Below are 10,208 nucleotides of genomic sequence, written 5' to 3'. Positions count from 1 at the left end.
ATTTGTAACCATGTGGGGCACGTTCTGCTACAAAGTGATGCCGTTTGGACTGAAGAATGTGGGAGCAACTTATCAAAGAGCCATGGCAACCCTGTTCCATGACATGATGCATAAAAAGATTGAGGTTTATGTCGATAATATGATCGCTAAGTCTCGAACAGAGAAGGAGCACATACAAGTCCTAAGAAAATTATTCTTGAGACTGAGGAAATTTCAGCTAAAACTCAACCCGGCAAAATGTACCTTCGGAGCCAAGTCTGGAAAGCTTCTCGGATTCGTGGTCAGTGAAAAAGGGATTGAGATCAATCCAGACAAAGTCAAAGCCATACAAGAGTTATCTCCGCCGCGTACTCAGAAAGAGGTTCGAGGCTTTTTAGGAAGATTAAATTACATCGCTCGGTTTATTTCACAATTAACCGAGAAATGTGACCCTGTCTTTCGCCTCCTTAAGAAACACAACCCAGGTGAATGGGATAAAGACTGCCAAAGGGCTTTCGACGAGGTCAAACAGTACTTATCCGACGCTCCAGTGCTAATGCCACCTAACCCTAATAAGCCATTAATACTGTATCTGGCAGTATTTGAGAATTCTATAGGATGCGTACTGGGTCATCATGATAAGTCGGGAAAGAAGGAAAAAGTTATTTGCTATCTTAGTAAAAGTTTACAGAATGTGAAACAAGGTACCTGCCGATAGAGAAGTTGTGTTGTGCCCTAATTTGGACAACCCGAAGGCTGAGGCAGTATATGTTGTATCATACCACTTGGCTCATCTTAAAATTAGACCCTTTAAAGTATATGATGGAGTCAACAGCTTTGAATGGAAGGATGGCCTGATGGCAGATTTTGCTTTCTGAATTCGACATAGTCTATGTGAACTAGAAAATAGTAAAAAGAAGTGCAATAGTAGATTTTTTAGCCAGTAGAGCTTTGGAAGACTCCGAGCCTCTGAACTTCGAGTTCCCGAATGAAGACCTAATGTGTGTTGCGACTGCTGGAGAAGGTGATCTAGAAGAACTTCCTTGGAAACTAAACTTCGATGGGGCGTCAAATGCTGTGGGTAATGGAATTGGGGCAGTCTTGGTGTCCCCAAACGGAGATCATTATCCATTCACTAGTAAATTGGATTTCGATTGCACGAATAACATGGTAGAATACGAAGTGTGCATCATGGGAATCCGTACAGCCATAGAACGCAAGATTAAAGTGCTAGAGGTGTATGGGGATTCTGCGCTAGTGATTTATCAACTCAAGGGAGAATGGGAGACCAGAGACCCCAAGTTGATTGACTATCGAAAACTAGTCCTTGAATTGGTTAAAGAGTTCGATGACATTACCTTCTGCTACCTGCCACGAGACGAAAATCAAATGGCTGACGCTTTGGCTACCTTAGCTTCCATGATCAAGGTGAACAAACAAAAAACATCAAACCCATCCAGATGAGCATTAGTAAAACTCCGGCTCACTGTTACAATATTGAAGAAGATGAGGAGAAAGATGATCACCCTTGGTATTACGATATATTGCAATACGTGAAGAATTGTGAGTACCCGGACCAGGCAAGCAAGAATGACAAAAGAATGCTAAGAAGATTGGCTGTAACACCCCAAACCCAACCTGGAAGTTTGGCTCGAATCTGGCGTGTCACATTGAAGTGTTTTTCGAAAACCATGTTTCTATTAAAAACCCTTCTTAACAATTAAAAACTTATACCCTTTTTAAACCTTGTTAGAAAACCTCAGCTAAATAACATTCTTAACAATTTTGTAAAAATCTTGGAAGTTGCAGAAGCTTAATTTAAAAATAATTGCGGATACGTGATGTTTTGAACAACAGTAGTTGCTTTGGAAAACCGTGTTCTAATACTAGCAATTATAAGAACAATAAGTAAAATTTCAAATTTGAAATCTAGAAAATTACAACGGCTTTACTACAACCCACATAAAACATTTAAAAGTAATAATCAAAAATATAAAATAAACAGTGTGTGTGGCTCTCTTCGAGCCCCTCGCAGCTCTGATCCGTCTAAGGCTGGAAATTACTTGAAAGGTTAATAAACGGGGTGAGTTTACGAAAACTCAGTGTGAAATCCCCTACTATAAAAAGGAACAGTCAGTCATATAAAAGAATTAAAAGTCTGGCTCCAGCCTTACTTACAGTTTCAGTATCAATTAGGCCTTAGCCCACTATAACAGACAGTACCAGATGGGCTTTAAACCATTACAAAATAAGAAACATTATCAGAACTAGAATCAGAATCAGAATCAAGTGACAGAATCAGAATCAGAATCAGAATCAGAATCAGTATCAGGTAATAGAATCAAAATCAGAATGTGAATGCAATCCCAACCCAGCCTATAACCAACCGCTACACTCCACCCGTACCAGCCCTACACTCCATGTGGGGAATAGCTCAACCCACCCAGCCCTGCATTCCACAGTTGCAGCATTGCTGCTCAGATATCAGTAAGTTGAGGCAAAGCCTCCAGAACAGATATTTGTGGCATAGCCACCAGAATCAGATAATGTGGCAAAGCTACTTAACAGAATACGAGGCACAAAGCCATCGATAACTGTAATAACTTCGGCACATAGCCATAAGTGACGGTAATTTAACTGGCACACAGCCTTCGGTAAATATGATCGACACAGAGTCATCAAAAAAAATATGTTAGGCATATAGCCACAGGTAAATATGTTTGGCACGAAGCCATAGTCAAGATGGCACGAAGCCATATTTAGGTTGGCACAGAGCCATCGATAACGTGTCTATAATCAACACGAAGCCCACAATAACGGCACACAGCCTTCGGTAACATGATCGAAACTCAGCCATCGATCGATCCACAGTCGTCTCGAGCGACCCGTGCGATCTTAACAGATCAGATCTTCCTCCGTACGAAATCCCAACCCATGCAACATGTCATGTATGCAGGATGTCATGCCCATATTTGAATCAAACAATCACAATCAAGTCATTCATATCACCAACATATATTCACAATCAAATCCGTCAACCACATAACCTAAGTCAGTCACTTGCCCACAAGGGCAAAACAGTCATTTAACACCCTAGGGGCAAAATGGTAATTTTACCCCACAAGGGTATCTTGGTAATTCTACCCTACAGGGGTATTTTAGTAATTCTACCCTACAGGGGTATTTCGGTATTTCTACCCTACAAGGGTATATAGATAATTCTAACATATAGGAGTATTTTAGTAATTCTACCCTACAGGGGTATTTCAGTAACTCTACCCTACAGGGGTATTTCGGTAATTCTACCCTACAAGGGTATTTCAGTAATTCTATTCTATAGGGGTATTTCGGTAATTCTACCCTACAGGGGTATTTCGGTAATTCTACCCTATAGGGGTATTTCGGTAATTCTACCCTATAAGGGTATTTCAGTAATTCTACCCTACAGGGGTATTTTGGTAATTTTACCCTATTCTACCCTATAGGGGTATTTCGGTAATTCTACCCTACAGGGGTATTTCGGTAATTCTACCCTACAGGGGTATTTCAATAACTATACCCTACAGGGGTATTTCGATAATTCTACCCTACAAGGGTATTTTGGTAATTCTATTCTACAAGGGTATTTCGGTAATTCTACCCTACAGGGGTATTTCGATAATTCTACCCTACAGGGGTATTTCGATAATTCTACCCTAGAAGGGTATTTCTGTAATTCTACCCTATAGGGGTATTCTACCCTACAAGGGTATTTCGGTAATTTTACCCTACAGGGGTATTCTATCCTACAGGGGTATTTCGGTAATTCTACCCTACAGGGGTATTTCGGTAATTCTACCCTACAGGGGTATTTTGGTAATTTTACAAACCAGGGGTATTTTGGTAATTTTATAAACAAAGGGTATTTTAGTAATTTTACAAACAAAGGGTATTTTGGTAATTTTGTAAACCAAGGGTATTTTGGTAATTTTATAAACCAAGGGTATTTTGGTGATTTTATAAACCAATGGTATTTTAGTAATTTTACAAACCAGGGGTATTTTGGTAATTTGGTAAACTAAAGTATTCTAAATTGGGATAAAAATATGAATGGCCCTAAAGCCTATTCTCGGCCCAAATGGGCCCACACGCTCGTGTGGCCCTTTTAGCCCAAATCTAGCCACAGATATGAGATTCACCTAGCCTAGTCCAATATTTACTACACAATCAAACAACTTATCCAATTGGACCCGTAGGCCCATTGGGCCCACATGGCCCCTTTCGGCCCATCGCGGCCTGAAGTAGCCATCCTACAGCTAGAGTAGTGAGAAATACACACCTGATTGGAGACTGGAGTTAATCCACGCTCCGAGCACTCTTAGCCGGTGCCCAACCCAAACGAACACGCCATAAAGCGAAAGGGATCAGCCAAGAAAGATACCTTTACTCTCCTCATGGTTCTCTATATTTAAAGCCAGCTTCGCATTCACTCTTATGTTAGCTTCCCGATGTGGGATCCCTCTATCATCAGAGTTTAAATTCAACACCAACTCTTGCCGCCCCCTGTTAGCAAAATAAATGCTCTTTGCTTGCCATGGGATTCGAACCCATGCCTCCCCTTAAATGCTCCACACGCTACTTGCCACTAAGCCACAAGGCTTTTTGTGTCACAATTTCTCCAACAATATTCTTAAGGCCTACCTACTACACCCAGGGTTTGATTCACCTTAAACAAAAATTTTTGCTAGAGTCCAGGTTTGAATCCAGGACTTCTCCAACACTTCTCAGCACACTTAACCACTAAAACAAGCCTTCAACTATGAAATTTTCACGCACAACAGAATATTATAAGTTGCCTTCAACCGCTCCCATGCTCAAGGCCCAAAACTTCTAGGCCCAAATTCAGGGTGTTACATTGGCCATCGATTATGTCTTAAATGGGGATATCCTATACAAAAGAAGAAAGTATCAAGTGCTACTAAGATGTGTAGACGCTGTAGAGGCTAAGAAAATCTTGGAAGAAGTCCATGAAGGCGTCTGTAGGACACACGCTAATGGCTTTACGATGGTCAGACAAATTATGAGATTCGGGTACTATTGGTCCACCATGGAAGGAGACTGTGTCAATTACGCTAAGAGATGCCATAAGTGCCAAATCTACAGAGACAAAATTCATGTGCCTCATTTACCGCTGCATGTCATGGTTTCTCCATGGCTATTCTCTATGTGGGGCATAGATGTGATTGGACCAATATCGTCGAAAGCTTCCAATGGGCATCGGTTCATCTTTGTGGTTATCGACTACTTCACCAAATGGGTAGAAGCCACCTCGTATGCTATGTTACAAAATCAGCAGTGAGCAGGTTCCTGAAAAGAGAGATCATATGTCGATATGAAATGCCGGAAAGGATCATATCTAACAATGCATTAAACTTGAACAACAGTACAATAGCGGAAGTCTGCAGTCAATTTAAGATCAGACATCACAACTCGTCACCATATCGCCCGAAGATGAATGGGGCAGTGGAAGCAGCCAATAAAAATATTAAGAAAATCGTGGGAAAGATGACCGAGACCTACAGAGATTGGCATGAGAAGTTACCGTTTGCCCTCTTTGCTTATCAAACGTCAGTCAGAACCTCAACTGGGGCAACCCCTTTCTCTTTGGTCTATGGAATGGAAGCGGTGTTGCCAATCGAAGTCGAGATCCAATCCCTTCGAGTGTTGTCAGAGTTAAAGTTGGAAGTAGCCGAGTGGATCCAGTCTCGATATGATCAATTGAACCTAATTGAAGAAAAGAGGCTAAGAGCTATCCGTCATGGTCAGATGTACCAAAAGCGAATGATGCGAGCTTATGACAAAAAGGTTCGCCCTAGAGAATTCCACGAAGGAGACCTGGTTTTGAAAAAGATCCTTCCCATACAGAAGGATTTTCGAGGGAAATGGATGCCTAATTGGGAAGGGCCTTTCGTGGTGAAGAAGGCTTTCTCCAGAGGAGCATTGATTCTAGCCGAGATGGATGGTAGAAACTTGCCCAATCCTGTAAACTCGGATTCGGTCAAGAAGTATTTTACCTGAAGAAAGAGAGGTCAGAGTGAAAACCCGCAAAGGGCGCTCTGAAATTTAAAAAAAAATGGAGAGGCCAAGGTGAAAACCCGCAAAGGGCACTTTGGAACCAAAGGGGCTTTTAAGTTGAAAACCCGAAAACGGGCAGCTCAAATTTTGAACATGAGGCATATGGTAGTCTTGTCCTCCCGAAATCAGCAAGACAGAAGAACATTACACCTTGGAGCATCAACAAAATACGCGGGATCTCCTAAATACACATTTGGTTCAAAAGAGCCTTTGAGAAATTAGAGTAGTGAAACTCGTGCTGCGATATCTGGGGCACCTCTTTTCTCATTTTTATTTTGTGTTTTAGCAGATTTGCTATCCTGTTTGATGCATTCACTTTGAGTTTTACTCAATAAAATTCCATTTAGTCCATTATGAAAATCTCTTTTGAGCATTTTTTTTGAAATCGCTATTTTTGACATGTAATATTCACACAAAAGATGTTATGCATATTACTCTGGAAAGTCTCTAAATAGTACGAGGACCTGAAACAGGGCCACTAGTCAAGACTAACCAGGTTCAAAGTTGGAAAACATTGAAAAAAGAGTAGTCCAAATTGTGGCTATTTCTTCAAATTTTCTGTCAGAGATAGCGGCTAAGCAAGAAGACATGATAGCACATCAATGATAGAACCCGTATGAACTATGAGCAATGATACCTTAAGCGTTTAAAAAGGAATTACCCTCATGACATTTCTACATTCATAATCATTTATTAGGAGCACTTGATTCATTTCGACCATAGCATTCTAATTATTTGACGTAAACACCACATCTAGTTAAGGACATTTGATTCATCTCAATCATAGCATCCTAATTATTTGACATACACAGATACAGGAAACCAATTCTACAAATCATGTCTTTAGAAGACATGTAGTGACATTGACAAATCCTACAGATCTTGTTTCCCTGAAGTTGCAGTGAGGCAGATTGAAGACGGCGAATCTTGGCTTCCTGAAGTTGCAGTGAAGCAGATTTAAGCCACCAACCTAGCTCCCTAAAGTTGTAGTGGAGTAGGCTCAAATTTTAGATCTTGTTTCCCTGAAATTGCAGTGAAGCAGATTGAAGACGGCGAATCTTGGCTTCCTGAAGTTGCAGTGAAGCAGATTTAAGCCACCAACCTAGCTCCCTAAAGTTGTAGTGGAGTAGGCTCAAATTTTAGATCTTGTTTCCCTGAAATTGCAATGAAGCAGATCGAAGACGGCGAATCTTGGCTTCCTGAAGTTGCAGTGAAGCAGATTTAAGCCACCAACCTAGCTCCCTAAAGTTGTAGTGGAGTAGGCTAAAATTTTAGATCTTGTTTCCCTAAAGTTGTCGTGGCAAAACTGTAAGGTATATGTTCGATAGGTACACTTGCCTTAATCGTGATTATAAGTTAGTTTTAAGAATGATTCATTCATAAATCTTTAAAACCTGTCACGAATATCACGCATCAAGTTTTTGGTGCCGTTGCCGAGAAACTAGGATATTAGGAACACTCGATTTTTATTACTTTAGCCATTTTACTTTTATTGCAATTTAAATTTTTGTTTTCTTTTCTAATTCTTCAATTATTTTCTTCTAATAGGTTTTTCTATTTATGACCAGAAGAAACCTATCAGGACCATTACTGTTCGATAGTGAGATCGATCGCACAGTTTGTAGAAACTGAAGAGAAATAAGGTAAAGCTTACGATACACAGAGGAAGAGCAAGAGGAGATATTTCAACCACAATTGAGGAGATGGCTGAAAACCAAGAAAATCCGCTGCCTCCTGCGATTGCTGTTAATCAGAATCCTGCTCCGTGTACTATGTATGAGTATGCTAAACCTTCTTTAATAGGAACTGAATCGAGCATAGTTAGACCTGCTGTAGCTGCAAATATTTTTGAACTAAAACCTAACACAATTCAGATGATACAGCAATTTGTTCAGTTTGATGGTTTGCAAGACAAAAATCCCAATGCTCACTTGGCAAACTTTTTGAAGCTATGTGATACATTTAAAATTAATGGCATTTCTGATGACGCCATTCGCCTTCGATTATTCCCTTTTTCATTGAGAAACAAAGCTAAACAGTGGTTGAACTCGTTGCCACGGGGTTCAATCACTACTTGGGAACAAATGACCGAAAATTTTTATTAAAATATTTTCTGCCGGCTAAAACGGCTAAATTATGTAATGATATCTCTTTTTTTGTGTAGATGGATTTAGAAACACTCTACGATGCATGAGAGAGATACAAGGACCTCTTGAGAAGATACCCTCACCATAGGTTGCCACTCTGGCTACAGGTTCAAACCTTTCATAATGGCCTGAATCCTTTGACTTGACAAATGGTTGACGCAGCTACTGGCTGAACTATCAATAATAAGACACCTGAAGATACCCATGAATTTATAAAGGAGATGTGACTGAATAACTATCAGTGGCAAGTCATGAGGATAAAGCCAACGAAAACAATCGGCGTTTATAACATCGATTCGGTCACCATGCTCTGTAATCAGGTAGAACTCTTGAATAAGAAAATTAATGGTTTTTTAGTTCTTCACAGGTTCACCCAATAATGCAGTACAAAGCAAGTGGAGGTGGACCAAACAGTTCAGAATACCCATCTTATGGCCATAACATGGAGAACGAGCAGTTAAATTCCATGGGTAAAAATTTTCGATCTCAAAACAATCATTATAGCAATACTTACAATGCAAGTTGGAGGAATTACCCAAATTTTTCATGGGGAGGCCAAGGAAATCAGAGACCACCACCCCCTCTAGGCTTTTAGCAACCATCTTACCAGTAAGAGAAAAAGCCAAACCTTGAGGAGATGCTAACCAAATTCATCTCGGTGTCAGAAACTCATTTTCAGAATACCGTGACAGCACTCAAAAATCAACAAGCATCACTCCAAGGGCTCGAAACTCAGATTGGCCAGCTCACCAAGTTGATTTCCGAACGACTACAAGGTAGCTAGCCAAGCAACACTGAATCTAACCCAAGGGAGCAACTCAACCCGATTGCCATTCAAGATAAGGAAGGGTCTGTTGCAAAACCAAGGCTAGAAACGGTGGTAAGCAAAGGTAAGAATGAGGTAGTCCAAAATGACCCAAAGCTGGTGAATACAGAATATAAATCTTGTGTGCCATACCCCAATGCGACAAGGAAAGACCGATCAGGCGAACAATTTGGTAAATTCCTTAAACTTTTAAAGAAACTACATATTAACTTACCGTTTATTGAAATCCTTTCGCAGATGCCAAACGCAGTCAAGTTTTTAAAGGAGCTTTTAAAAAATAAACGAAAGTTGGATGAGGCATCACATATGGAGTTGAATGCAGTTTGCTCAACCATATTACAGAATAAGTTAGCCAACAAATTAAAGGATCTAGGGAGTTTTACGATTCCTTGTTTAATTGGTAGTTTAGATGTTCATGATGCATTGGCTGACTTAGGGGCAAGCATTAATGTTATGCCTTATAAAATGTTTAAACAGCTAGGTCTTGGGAAACCCAAACAAACTAGAATGAGCACTCAATTGGCTGATAAAGCCATTAGATTTCCTAGGGGTATCATTGAAGATTTTCTTGTTAAGATCGATAAATTTATATACCTAGTAGACTTTGTTGTTCTAAACATGGAAGAGGATAGTAACGCATCTTTAATTTTAGGATGACCCTTTTTAGCGACAGCTAGAACCATTATTGATGTTGGTACAGGTGAACTCACACTTCGTGTGGGAGACGAAACAATCACCCTTCAAGCTCGTAATTCAAGTAACACATCAAAAATTGAAGGTGGTTGTATAAATCATTCTACTAGTACTGATCATGTGGTGACACCCTTTATTCAGGAAAGAGTTTTGAAGAACACATATGAGCTGTGTTCAAACAACAACAAAGGACCTATCTATGAAGAACGAAGGCTACATATCGAGGAGCTAGATGAATGGCGGACACAGAAACTGAGAACACCTGATAAACCGAAACTGAGCTAGGACAAGCTCAATACCTCACCAAATCAACTTAAGGTTGGAGACAAAGTACTATTAGATGCAACAAATCCTCGCATTGCCACTCCTGAACCTAATGAAGAAATTCCTCTTACGAAATTTAGTATTTTCCCATATGGTACAGTCGAGGTGTAATTCATCCCAAATTT

At 40.1% G+C, this 10,208-nt stretch overlaps 1 non-coding gene across 1 annotated transcript; it reads right to left on the bottom strand.

Moving 5' to 3' along the window:
• Positions 1–8,224: 8,224 nt before the first annotated feature.
• On the bottom strand, positions 8,225–8,331 carry LOC121217499 (small nucleolar RNA R71). Its single transcript, XR_005913581.1, has one exon. It is a non-coding gene; the product is annotated as a small nucleolar RNA R71 (small nucleolar RNA).
• Between the last annotated feature and the right edge of the window lie 1,877 nt (positions 8,332–10,208).

This window comes from Gossypium hirsutum, chromosome A02, assembly GCF_007990345.1.
Source record: "Gossypium hirsutum isolate 1008001.06 chromosome A02, Gossypium_hirsutum_v2.1, whole genome shotgun sequence".
NCBI lineage: Eukaryota > Viridiplantae > Streptophyta > Magnoliopsida > Malvales > Malvaceae > Gossypium > Gossypium hirsutum.
The sequence above is the reverse complement of the archived record's forward strand: the minus strand, read 5'-3'. Positions and strand labels throughout refer to the sequence as shown.